This window comes from Rhagoletis pomonella, unplaced genomic scaffold (genome assembly GCF_013731165.1).
Source record: "Rhagoletis pomonella isolate Grant_MI unplaced genomic scaffold, Rhpom_1.0 Rhpom_scaffold_00012, whole genome shotgun sequence".
Lineage (NCBI taxonomy): Eukaryota > Metazoa > Arthropoda > Insecta > Diptera > Tephritidae > Rhagoletis > Rhagoletis pomonella.
The window spans coordinates 22,935,884-22,950,977 of record NW_023458566.1 but is presented as its reverse complement, the minus strand read 5'-3'; positions in this window follow the sequence as shown (position 1 = coordinate 22,950,977).

The following is a 15,094-nucleotide window of genomic DNA, read 5'->3' as shown; positions in this document are numbered from 1 at the left end:
CTTTACCTTTAGTTTTACATTTACCTTTACCTTTACCTTTACCTTTACCATTACCTCTGCCTTTTCTTTTTCCTTTACCCTGACCTTAACCTTTATCGCCCTTTAACTTTACCATCTTGATCATTATTTATTCATAATCACCTAGACCAAAACTAAGATGATTGACTGCGGACATGTAGTGCAATGTGGCCAGAAACCCAGGCATAACAAACATAAACAAAACCATGTGCACTTCCAACCCTTAGCAAACAGCAAACGTTGCCCGCGATGAGAGTGGCCGAAAGCTTTTCCAGTAAGTGCTGCTGCATGGCGCAAGCGCCTATTTACATTTTTGGCTAAGCAATTGGTGCGTGGAATACAAAGCTTTCGAGAAACAACAACATCTTTGGAGCTGGAACATTGAGCACACTGGACGATAGCAGTGCGTACACCAGAGCACTTTCATATGATGGGCGTGCATGTATGTATGTATGTACGTACATTGGGGATATGTATGTATATCCATACCCTGCAAAAAATGCGACTAATCCGGGATGAATCAGGGAGCAATCGCAAAGGAGCATGCGACTAATACCACTTTTGATATCTTTGTATGGAATGAACTGTTCGCTTTTGTTCGAGCATATGTCCTATGAAGAGACTAATGGTTCCCCTTTATACCCGAGCGGGTACAAAACGCGACTAATCACTCTTAAAAAAAAATAAAAATTAAAATTTAGCCCAGCTGCGATTCGAACCAAGATGCTCAGATACTCTCTCTACGTGCCATTAGAGATGAGTCGGGGAGTAATTGATCTCCAATATTATAGCCGTAAGGGATGTGTCGAGACTAATTGATCTCCATTAGTACCCGTATGAGACTAGTTGCGACTAATTAATGCCCAATTGTACCGTATTGAGAGTAATATCGGATACTACTCTCTTTAGAGATTAGTCGCACAATTTGTAGGCAGGCTACGTACGTATTCGTTTATGTGTGTGTGGCTCAAGCAATGCTTTTTAATGGAAAGCAGGCAGCAGCTTTTCGGGCTGTTCAGGCAGGGCTATTCGGTTACTCAGTTGATGTTGAGGCTCAAAACGGTTAAGTCGGGCGCGAAAAAGGATACACGCACAGTGGAGAATGCGCGCGCTTGCGGCAACGGTTGGTAGAGAAAATTTCTGTGTGGCCGATAAAGGCAAATGAGCAGCAACAGCAGCAGCAGCAGCAGCATATTCAACCTTCACTGCTGCAGCCACCGCTGCTGAAAAGTGCCAAAAATATTTAAAAAAATCAATAGTGTAAATGTTTTTGTTCGCGATGGCGAAGCAGCGCGGTGAAGGACACAATTTTGTGCTCCTCCTTGATTTTGAATTACATTAAAAATTTGTGAATAAGTTTTCACCCACACAAGTAAATACAATTATCTAATACACAGATACATATATGTACATATGTACATGCATATGTATTTAAATACTTATATAAAGCATACATATACACAAAGGTAGAAATACATATATTCGTATCTTCGTCCAGCTACTAAATAACTGTAGATAGTGCACAGGTAAAAAAGCGAAATGCGGCCAACTGAGCACTATTTAGTTACGGCGTACTAACGACTTGACCATCTGCCGTTGGCGGCGTGGGTGGTAGCGCTTTCATGGCCAACACGGCGAGCTACAGAGGAGGGAGGCTACAAGCGACCCAGCAGCCTGCAGCGAGCGGAATAATTAATTTCTTAAAAGAAAGTATGAAATTGAAAAACTAATTAAGAGTGACCCAAAGATTCGCATAGAAACCTTAAACGAAGTGCATACGTATATACAAGTGTACTACAAATTTGCATGCACGTACATATATGTACAGACATAAATATAAATGTAAATATGCGTGTAAATTAGTCCCAACATTTTCAAAAAAAAAATAACTCAAAAAAACGTTTTAGAAATGAAAAAGATATAATGTTTTTTATCATACATATGACCAAAGGAGATTAGATTCGACTGATTTGAAACATTTGTACCGTATTGCGGACTGCATCGTGTTAAACTAAATCTTACTTGAAAGTGAATGTGCTTGTGTGGTGAAAATTCATCGAATCCAATAAAAAACATATGCACATAGATAATATTTGGAAAAGTGAAAAAATAAATGTTAAAATTCAGCGAGGATAAATAAATTGTAGGCAATGTAGAGGAAATTTTACAAAATTTCAAAATAATTACATAAATACAAAATATACAAATGTATTATTGTAATTTGGCGGTCGCTGTGGTGTAGCTGTTAGAAGTGCGCACTACCATTCCACAGGGCCTGTGACGAGCCCGGTTTCCGACAAACATCAAAACAAAATGAAGAAAAAGTTATTTCCTCAGAGCAATGAGTTTTATTGCTGAAAACAGAAACATTTAAAAGGTTATGAATATGTATGAAATATTTAACACAGGCCAACAAAAATGCGAAAAAAGTTTGTTTCCTAAAATCTTAAAGCTGTTTTTCATAGACTTTTTTATTCAGATTACGAATCTGTAGGTATCAACTTAAGATTTTGAGGAAAACGTGGTCAAAGTATCAATCGCGTTTTTTGCAATATTTGATTTTATCTTTGACGGTCAAATATGTTTTGTCGACATATCGTCGCCTCAGAAAACGGATGACGAATGTTCAAAATCACGATTTTGATTTTGATGCAGATTTACTAAGTTGGACATGCTCTTTCGATTTCTGCAATCCATTTTTTTATATCTCCATTAGTTTTTGAGATATTTCGTGCGCATTTTGTCGTATGTTACATAATATTAATGATTGGGTATGCCTTTTGTTGTATGTGCTGAAAATGCGTCACATACGACAAATTCCCATACAAACGTACCTTTTTTTTAATCATAAAACGTTTGTCGTATGTGGCACATACGACAAATTCCCATACAAATGTAATCTTTTTTTAATCATAAAACATTTGTCGTATGTATCGCAAAACTTTGAACTTACGACAATTGGATGGTCCTCTACTATAACGATACAATTAAAATTGAAAATTAAACTAAGTAACTAATTTTAAAATTTTAAATTTTTAAATTTTAGCTTGCACTGAGTCTCCAATGAAATGAAAGAGATAAAAATGTACAAAAGACTGAATTTAAGTATTGTTTTTTGTTTTTATATAAAGAAAACGTATGTTCGTAACATATTTACAGCATAAGAGATGTACAGTTTTTTTTTTATTAAATACATGATTATGTTTTTGTTATGTTTTTTCTAATAAGTAATCATTATTTAATAAATATGTCTGTTTTTTTCATCAAATTATACCACCGTCGTTGAAATAGATACTTTACTATTGTCGTATGTTCTGTGGACAAAACAAAGTGGTGAGTAAACGCTACTTACGACAAATGTATACGGAATGAAAAGTAAATTTTCTCATTAACGTTAAGAGATATTAAATGGAAAAATATGGGAAATCAAAACTAATAACACCAACTACGTCTCCTTCAAAAGTTACAAAAATCTACCGTACAGTTTCGGATTAATTCGACCTTAAACTTCAAAGTCAATTTTCTCAAAACCGTGTTTTGTAACATTCGACATCCGTTTTCTGAGACGACGATATGTACATTTGCTATTTGGTTTGTCCGTGATCGACATGCTTAGTGACTTATAGAGAGAACTTTACTCTTGAATTGTCTACTCAGTCCAAAGTATAACTTGTTGGCTAGAGTGATTCTGCGTTGGATTTCGACATTATTATCGGTGTTAATGCTGGTTCCCAAATAAACGAAATTCTCTACTTTCACGAAATAATAACTGTCAACAGTGGACGTGGGGTCCAAGGCGCGAATGCGCTAACTGTTTGTTTGATGACAGGAGATGATACAGATTAAAGAAATCACACGAAAGGGAGTCACCTTGTCTGAAACCCCGTGTGGTATCAAACGGCTCGGATAGGTACTTCTCAACTCTGATGGAGCTGGTGGTATTGCTCAACGTCATTTTACACAGCTGTAGCAGTTTCGCGGGGATACCAAATTTAGGCATCGCGGAATAAAGACAACTTATTTTCGTGCTGTCGAAAGCGGGTCTTTTCCCTATAGCGGTCCCACATAGCTCGCGTTGCGCACGATCGCTACATGGCCCTGTAAACGGCATCTTTTTTCTCTGTAGCGTCTTGACACTGCTCATCGTACCAATTGGCCTTTCGGGCTCGCTAAAATCCGTTTATTTCTTCGGACCCGGCTAGACGCTCGTCCACCGGGGTGAGCGACAGTATTCAGCGACGAAGTCTCTCGCCCACCACAAATCCAACACCGAATTTGCGATCCTTTACATGGCAGCTATAGTAGACGTCGCAAGGCCCCCCACATTGCTTGTCTTGCCCCGTCCAACGCACCTTCCGCATTAAGTGTCCGGACATTCCAGGTGCATGCCCTCAAATCGTAGTCCTAAGCCATCCGAGGCTTTGTATTTCTTTTTCACTAAACATACATATAATGGAAATTTGATTTCTCAGTTATGGATGTACCTAGTACATAGCAAAAAAATCAATATTTCGAACGTTGCTAGGATTTTAAATAAATAAGTGTTTCTACATAGAATTTTTATATCGACCAAACAAAAATTAAAGTCAAAGGCAGAGCAAATGGAAAATTAAGGAAATTTTCCCACAAATTGTTATATATACATACATATGTATGTACTAGAGGGCTGCATGAATTCATTCAAACTTCTAGCCAACCAGAGTGCAGTAGATTTGAATATTTTACTTCAAATACAAAACACTCAGCGCTTGGAAGTTTGTAAGCTATGAATATACAGTTTGTTTTAAACTTTCTACCTTCAAATGGAAGAATGTTAATAAATGAATGAAAAACATTCAAATCATTCAAACTCAATTCGGTAAAAGTTTTTTTCTACAAACAAGTTTGTTCGTATTGTAACCCAGTGGGAATTAAGAGCACGTAATAATACCTTATTAGCAACTTACTCTTCACCTGGCAGTCATTACCATTTCCCTGCCGAACGTCCCTTACTTTTACAAAGGCATGGCCGCCTTATGTAAGTAGGAATTTAGAATGTACATTTGGTATCAGAGATACTTCTGAGCCGCTTTACAAAGTAAGTTACGTGTAATGCAGAGCAGTCGCTCGGAGTAGTTCGGTGCTTGGAAATAACTTCGGCTGCACGTTATTTTGCAACTGACAACGTAATGTGTCTTCGGAGGTGTTCATTTTGCCCTTTACTAGTAGATGACATTGGTCATGATGACAATTTTGGTACTAAAAACTGAAAGAAAACATGGCTTACCTCGCAAGGTGCTTACCTATTTTCCCAGTGGGAATAGAAGCGCAGCAATACATACATACATACATATGTACATATGTATGTTTGAGATATGTAGATAGAAAAAATATTTTTGGATATTCATACAAAAAATTGTCATTTATTTCAATTCAATTTATTTTCAATTTGCTTGAATCAAGGCGAATTAATATAAGGTGATAGCAGGAGTACAAAAACAAAAAATTACATATATTTTGTTTTTGCTTTGGCGGCATAAACTATCAAAATCTGTAAGAGTGTGTGTAGAAATTCAAACAAAATTTTTCAATTTGATATCAGAAGCCGTTGCGGCGAAACACATACACAAAATCAGCTGAGCTAGTAACACCAACTTATATTAATTCGCCTTGGTTTGAATATTGTAAGCTAAACACATATATCGCAACAGGTATTCACTCAAAATCAAATCATTCATTCGTTTTGTATATGAATAATTCATAAGCCGTTTTGAATAAATTCATGCAGCCCTCTAATATGTACACTTCCATAACATACATTTGTATTTGTAAGTTAACATACGCATAGATTCTGATACGTAGGTATGTAGTTTTTATATCTACAGTGTAGATTCGACATAAATGTTATCCATATCATTAAGGGTCTTCACACCCTTTCGGTAGTTTTGGATAACTGCTGGTTGGTCCTTTTCAGCTTACTTCTGCTTGTCTGGTAAACTATGTATAAGTCGGATTTCGAACAGTTAAGCAGAAGCTTATCACCACGATAATTCGGTAAAGCGATAATAAAATAATTTTACACAAACAAAATACATCGGGAAAAATTACCGAACATAGTGTTGAAACCCCTCTGGTTTAGTAAAGCACTGTTGATCGCATTTTCATCAAAACTCCGTTGAAAAATGTACATATCTCTCATCGATTCAGTAGTGTCATAACTCAAAAAAGGGAAACTCGAGAAAAACATCTTTAAAGTTTTGAATTCACATATACTCCCATAGTAAAAATGAACATATTTCTTTTTGAGTGAGATTCTGGTAATCACCCTGCAGTGAAAAGCCAAACCAGTTAGAAAAAATACTAGTTCATTGACTAGTATGTGCCTACCAGTTCGACAATCGAAGAACTTAGGCGATCAGCGACATCTGCCTTTGAATTGCCAAAGCCAAAAATAAAACGCAATTAATTGCTTTTCTTACAAATGTCGGCTGTGGCGTCACGTGAAGACTACTGGTTCTGGTTCTGAAATCGCAGGTTCGAGGCCGCTTGGAGGTGGTTAAGATTTTTAAAGTTAAATAAATGTAAGTAAAAATAATTTATAAATAAATAACAAATTTGAAAATCTAATTGCATTGCAAAAAAACATTTAGGAAGAAATGTTTGTGCCATAAAAACAAAGAAATTAAACAAAAATATTTTTTTTTATTAAATTTCAAAATTACAATAAACAGCCTAAACAAAAAAATAAATTTATAAAAAATAAAAATAAAATTAAAAATAGAAAATAAAAAAATTTTCCCTGCGCCAGGATTTGAACCTGTGACCTCAGGCTTACCACGCGAGTGCTTTGCTCTGTCGGCCATTGTGACTGCTGGAGCGTCGCGAGCAAAAAGGCACACTATGCTTTGCACGGGACATGAATTGGCAGACTATCTCATCAACTGGTATGATGCTACTAGTATTTATACTAGTAGATGCTGATGCATAGCCTGACAATTGACATCTCGTAGGACATCGCAATGTTAAAAATACCAGCCGCTAACATTGAAAAAGGATAGAACGTGAACTAGTTCGGCTGAAACGAAAACCGGTAGAATTCTAGTTCACAACTAGTAGCATTCCCTGCAGGGCAATAGATTTACTAAATTTTTACACAACATAGAAAAGAGGTAGCGGTAATTTCTGCATACCTAGCTCATTTATTTTTATTTGTTGAATTCATATTTTTTGGATTATGACACTATTGAAGTAAATGAGCGACATGTTACCTAGAAAGTGTTGGCCCCTGAGTGACATTTTCTGTAAATGTAAATTTATGAAAAAATACTCTCAGATGCAAAACCAACCATTCTGCTTCCCAATCGAATTTAAAGCACCACGTTGTCATTTAGGGCCTTTTACATTCATGATATTTCATAATATTTAGAACTCCCTCAAAAATGAAGTTTTCCACATACATATTTTATATTGAGAAATAACACTTTTTCAGAAAACCATCGAGATCATCGTACAGTGCCATAAGTGACGTAACTCTTCTTCTTACCGTATTTTCTGGCAGGCTGTAGGTGTGTGTTTGGCAGTGTGTTAGTGTATTTTGAATAAAATGTAATAGAAATGGAAGGAATAGTAAAAGATAAGAGCAAATGCCAAAAAACAGGTGATCTCAGCTGTAGGCATTTTTTGGCAATCAACTGAAAGTGCTTTTACTCAACAAACTGTACGATGATCGATACATCCTACGTTTAATAATAATATTATAGTATATTATACAAAATTATTTCAAAATTTCAATTTTGTGGGAAAACGGAAAGTTTGATCAATTCATAAAGTTGGTATGCCGACAGACAGATGGAAAGACACATATCTTCGCCATTTTAAGGAAGTTTAGTCATCTGTTAGACTGAACATATTCTCCTCGCCAAGCATATTAATTGTTTTATGGCATCTCCAAAAACGTAGTTTGAATTACATCGCCGGGTGAAGTGTAATTGCCTTACCAGCCACTTACACTCCACCCGGCGGTCCTTACCACTTCCCTGCCGCCGAATCTCCCTTACTTTAACAAAGGCGTGGCGAGAGTCTTATGTAAGTAGGAATGTACATATGGTATCAGACATACAATACCCCTGAGCTGCTTTACAAAGTAAAGGCCCGTATGCAGCTCTAAAGAAAACGGTCAAGGAAAAATTGCCATTATTTCGTGCGTAAGAAAATTTCTTAGCCATTTCTTGTACGTCATTTTATATGGAGTTTTTACTTTTCTTGAGAGCTGCATACTAGCCTTAAGGTACATACATAAAATGTAGAGCAGTCTCTTGGAGTAGCTCGGCGCTCGGAAATAACTACGGCGGCACGTTACATTACAAATTTGGTACAAAAGACTGAAAGAAAAATGAATCACCTCATAAGATGCTTACCTATTTTCCCACTGGGATACTTATGTATGTATGTATGTATGTATGTAATTAGTTTAGTGGTACCCACTTTGTTCAATATTGGTACTCGAGCAAACGTTTGAGAAGCACTGATCCAGAGTCTGTTTGCAAACATATATATGTATAATACTTATTTGAAACAATGAGTTTCATAAAAAAAACGTTATTCGTGATGAAATGACATTGGAAAGCATAGTTCAAAAACTCATGTACATACATACGATGCTATTACAGCGCAAACGATTTATGCATATACATGTACATATGTATGTATGTATGTATATCAAATAACGGAAGACATGTTTTCGCGCTTAAATTAGTCATTTTCCAAAATCAATGACGATAATTAGGAGGAAATACGCGATGTTTTATATTATTCTACAAGCTTTACAAAGGCAAACGCACATACATATGTATGTATGTAGATATGTAAGTACATAGATATACATATATGCACGTTTTGGTGCAGCCAAAGAGTTTCATACAGGAAATCAAAGCGACTAAATAAATTTGGATCGAGGGCCGCACACATCTATATGCATACATACAGACATACATATGTATTGTACTCCCACTCGGAAAATAGGTAAGCACCTTGCGAGGTAAGCCATGTTTTCTTTCAGTTTTTAGTACCAAAATTGTCATCATGGCCAATGTCTACTAGTAAAGCACAAAATGAACACCTCCAACGACACATTACGTTGTCAGTTGCAAAGTAACGTGCAGCCGAAGTTATCTCCAAGCGCCGAACTACTCCGAGCGACTTCTCTGCATTACACGTAACTTACTTTGTAAAGCGGCTCAGAAGTATGTCTGATACCAAATGTACATTCTAAATTCCTACTTACATAAGGCGGCCATGCCTTTGTAAAAGTAAGGGACGTTCGGCAGGGAAATGGTAATGACTGCCAGGTGAAGAGTAAGTTGCTAATAAGGTATTATTACGTGCTCCTAATTCCTACTGGGTATTTGCCTAAAAAATGATTTTAAAATTTTTTCATAAAGTAATGACTTCAAAACAAAAAGAAGGAGGAGGTTATCAATTCATCGGAATATCTTTTTATGTCCGTATGTTAACGGATAAATTTGGACCACGTGAACCCTTTTCGATAATTCTTTTTTTTATCAAAAGGATGGTATGTCGAGCGTGGTCCCATACTAATTTGCTTTATTTTCGATCACTGGATCATGACGAAATTAACGGTAATTTAAATTTCATATGAGAATTGAAGTCAGTTGTGTTTTTTGCTTCAAAAATTCATGTTTTCTGTAATAACAAATACAATCTGTATTAGGGTTAATATAAGTATGACCGCTGATCTCGAGTGGTTAGTGGTGCGTACCACAAAGCCAAATATCCGATCCCTGGTTCGAGCAACATCTAAGAATAGGAAAGTTTAGCCCTTCGGAGGCGGCGTAAGATTTTAGGTTCCTCCATTTCACAAATTGGAGGATGAGCTCGGATGTATGTTTACATTACAGAAATGTAAACACTAAATTTGTATTTACTTTTCATAACCCCCCCGGAGATCAAAACAATTTTCTGAGTGCTCAGAAGTCTTAGTCTTTCTTTCGTCATAAATATGATTCTGAAACCAGTCAACGAGATTAATTCATTTCGGACCCTTTTGGTGTCATGAATTCTGAGTTGAACAAAAGTAACAAAGTTCTCGTAGAAGTAAAAGTTTATTAATAATCATATTTAAATATAAAAAATATTTGTTTTCAAGACTCAGAAAGCGTCATATTTCAGACTCTAACATGACTCCTAACAGGGCTCTTACACGATATGTATTACCATATGTAAATGCTACATGTACTCGGTAGTAACATATACTAGAACGCATCAGAAAAGTAGCTTTAACTTGGGGTGATATTGGCGTGCCCTTCTAAAGGTCTAATTATGGCAACTTAACGTAACTTAGAGACTGTCATTTAAAAATTCTTTTAAATAGATGTTGCTTATATTTGGACAGCCGAAATTTAACGTAACATAATGCCACGGCGAAGTCTGTTTGATTTTAATTTTCTAAGTTCTAATTTACGTTAAGTTAAGTTAAGTTGCCATAATCATGCTTTCAGAAGGAAAATATGAGAAATCCAACTCAGAATTCCGAGACTTTTCTGACACAAAAATGAGTTCGAAAGTTTATACTGTATACATATGTATATAAATATGTAGCAACATGCATACTCGTATGTACATATGTGCGTACACATGTATGTAAGACCCCTTTCAGACACGTCAAGTCTTGCTTTCAAGTCTGCTCGGTTCGTAGGCGAAGGAGGTGGGCAGAGAGGGGAACAGTACATTCGTCCCACCTCCTTCGCCTACGATTGAGCAGACTTGAAATCAAGACTTGACGTGTCTGAAAAGGGTCTAAGTATTTGTGCACCTGCAAATTGCATTTTATTCAGCGACTTGTTGACATGCTAATGTTGTTGCCTCATACATCGGCAGTTGCAAAAAAATATGGAAAAAATACACTTGCACTCATGTGTATGTAGGAATGTATGTATTTATGTTTACATATACACTCACGCTTGTGTAAGGAACCTCTCTCGCAAAAACACTCCGATTTTGAGATTATCAGAATTAATTATTTACTATGAAATTAAAATTAATGAACATATTCTTACGATAATCCTTGAATACCAAAATCTCTGGGTTCGTATCACTGGATTGTTAAATGAATGCTCCAGATTTCCAAATCAGAGTACAATTAACTTTATGGCACAGCAAATACTTTACAATACTCGCTAATGCAATAACGACACTTTGCAATACTTGTTAAAGCAATTAAAACACTTTACAAAACTTGCTAATGCAATTGATCTCTGTTTAACAACTGAACTTGTAGCTTGCTGATTCGCAACTAAACTTCGTGTGCGCTGTAGCAGCGGCCTTATATGCCTGCGCTCGCACATTTGGCAACTCTAGAACTTTCTGCCGTCTATCAGACATTCTCTCATTCTCTCTCTGTGCGCAGTATTCTTCCACTTGACGTTTCTTGCTGTCGGACCCAGGCGAATTTATACAAAGTAGTGTTACCAGAATTCGCCGCGGACCTTCTGAATGTCAAAATGATTTGTTTGTTGTATTTTGGGGTGCTTCTTGTCTTCATTGTACGTATAATTTGTGGTTGTATTTTTTGTGTTTGCCCCACCGATACTACCTTGTATAAATTGTATAAATTCACCTTGTGTCGAATATTCTACGTCTTTCATCGAACATTCTGCCATTTTCTTCGTTGCCGCAGTATTCGCTACAACGTTTATACTGTGGCGAATACTGCGGCAACGCGAAGCGAACAACTAGAAAATGGCAGAATGTTCGAGGAATTACGTAGAATATTCGACAACGAGAAACGTCAAGTGGATGAATACTGCGAACAGCGAGAGAATGAGGGAATGTGCGATAGACGGCAGAACGTTCCAGAGTTGCCATGAGTGCGAGCGCAGGTATATAAGGCCGCTGCTACAGCGAGGAGTTAGTTAGTTGCAAGACAAGTCAGTTGCGAATCAGCAAGCTATAAGTTCAGTTGTGCTAGGAAGTTTTGTAAAGAGTTTTAATTGCCTTAAAAAGTATTGTTATTTGTTGTTATTGCATAAACAAGTATTGTAAAGTGTTTGTCGTACAATAAAGATAATTGTACTGTAATTTGGTCATCGTCAGCGTTTATTTAACAATCCAACGATACGAACTTAGGGATTTTTGGTAAATCCGTTTTTTTACAAATACCTAAATCACTAGTTATACAATAGTGAAACATTCTTATTCAACGTTGCCGGACTATAAAAAGACGAAAAAGAAAATAAAACTTCTTCCGTCTTCCGAAGCGTCTGCAAAAAAAATATTAAAAATCCTTAGCCACTTCAAATTTGTATTTGTTTATTAAAGATACTAAATTGAATGAGCTATAAACACTTTATAGTTTTGATGAGAATTCGTTAAACTTTTCTTAACTTTGTTTAAAATTTGAAAATTTGATTTATATAGTTTTTTTTTATAGCATGAACCATATTTTTGTAAAAAAAAATATATTTTTGCCTTGACACTACGGCAAACCAAAAAACACTCCACTTTTCGGCTCATTTCACTCCGCTCGAAAATTATAAAACGGCAACGCTGGTGCGGAATGAAAGCGATGCACTAAAATTTTGTCTGCATTGCGCACTAAGCAGTAACTTTTCAATTTCCGATTTACTATACTCGTACAGAACAGCGATTGGGAATTATTGGTAAATAAATAAGAACTATGGCGACGACATTGGAGCCGACGCAAAAGGAAATGCGAAAGATGGTGAAAAAGCTTACGTACTACATATACATACATAAGTACAAACATATGTACGTAGATGGAACTGACATGACAATCGAGCGTGTGAATTGGCTGAATGTCAAGACATTCATAATTCATGAACAAATGACTTAAAATAGAAACAAAAACCGTGAAATGATATCAACGGTGTACTTTATTATAAATATGTATTTTAATATATATACATACTTATGTATATACTCATAGCGCACACCTAAGTCTAAACAGCGATAAACTCAAATAAAAATGTAAGACGATTTTTTTTGCCTAAATCAATTTATAGGAATTACCTCCAGTTAATGCAAATATTTGGTTCTTCATGATTTTATGCACAAACAAAAAAAACTACTGCTGTTATAATTCCGGATCTGATTTTTAGTTAGCTCACTGTAGATCTAGGTGTGCGATATACATACAATTTGAGCACACGGTAACACGATTTTTTCAGACAGTCTTTCTTTCGAATTTTTCCATGTTAGCGATTTGAAATTTTTGAACAGAAGGAGCAATGTTAAAACAGGTTCATTCTTATTTTAAATCGAAATAGTTTGAATCATTGAACAAAATTGTATTCAAGCTGAACTTTTGAAAACATGTATACTAGAGATGGGCGCGGAATATCGAAACCCGCGGGACCCACGGTACTGATTTCAAAATGGCCTGTGGGGAAGGTCTTTAAAAATTTTGCGGCAGGGAAGGAACCAAAATCCTTTCCCGAGACTCCCGATAAAACCCGTAACCTCCGCAAATCGGCACCTGAGTAGAAAATCGACCTACAAGATAGTGTCCTAGGCGGTCATGCCTTAAGTGCTGGGCCCATAACTCTGTCACTTATGGTGTAGACACAAATCGCCTTATATCTGGTTTACAATAACTTAACTTAATGCTTAGTACAGGTATACTACATTACTCTTACGTTATTTAAAAAAAAAAAAACATATATATCGTCCCTTCACTTTAAAAGTTTCGAGAAAGACGACATTCCTCAGCTCAAAATAAAGGTGGTATACAAATGATGAAATGCTTGTGGTCCCTCCATTAACGAAAGAAATTAATTAATTTTACATATGATTTACGACATACTTATAGAAAGACTTTAATTTTCCTTAATAAACTGAAGTCGGCAATGAACGAAGAATTCTCACCGAAGTCGATAGTTTGTCACATGTCAAAGGGTGCTAATGAATCGACGGCAACCTGGCTGAGAATCTGTGGGAGGCAGCGACGTAGGAGCGGCGATTATTCGCCATCTCCCCCTACGAAGTAGTCCCGTGGGAAATGGAGTCTTCGTTTAACTATCGTTCGCTGTCCCAAAGTCCAAAAAAAAAAAAGGCGTCAAAGTTATAGGTCTTAAGGCTGTTTTCTCGACTGCCTTTTAAATGTAGTTTGCCTATAAACCAGTGGTGCTCAACGTCAGTGTAGAACCAAGACATGTTAAAATATGATTTTTATCAGGGAAAGTGGTCATTATCTTACAATTACAATTCTCACCTTCTCACTAAGTCAATTGGTGAATTCAAGTTCCACATGCCGAACATTCAGGCATCAGCTTGCTGCATCTTTATGCACGCAAATAAACACACCCTTTCATGTACACAAATTTAAATTTAGTCGTCAGACTGTCGCTGAACAGTAATTAATTATCATACAAAAATAGCTCGAATGCACATGCACATTAGCGGACGCAGTGTATAAGAATGTGCGATGGCAAAAGCGAAAAAACAAAAACAAATAGCACGCCATAGGCTGACGCCCCTTTGTCTGTGCTAAATATGTCGGCATATCCTGCAGAAGGAGGGCATTTCCAATTTACAGACATATTTACATACACACTTGGATCAGTAGTGTTTACATTGACGCACCGCAATTTGTTGATGCTCGTCCAAACAGAGCCCACCTCGCGCTGTTGCTCTACATATGTATATACATACATACATACAACGGTTAGCATATATGTATGTATACCCATTGATTTTAGCAATAAAACGTATTAAATATGCAGGACATCGCGACAAATCCATTTAAGTTGTTGTTTGCATAATCAACTGGATTACACACACACACACACACACACATGACTTGGTGGCATTTCAGACATTTAATAAACAAAATTTCTTTTTTTTCTATTAACACGCCGCAAATTGAATATTATTTCTTTGTAATTTTTATATTAAGGACTTCAAATTACCTCCAGCGGCAATTCTGAGCGGTTTGCCGAATTGCTATTGATTGTGTATGTATGTACATAAATATTTATAAACACTACTCCCACCGGAACGATTCGAAACCATGATACGTAGTCAAAATCCAAAAACAACATCAACGAGATGCAAAAATCCG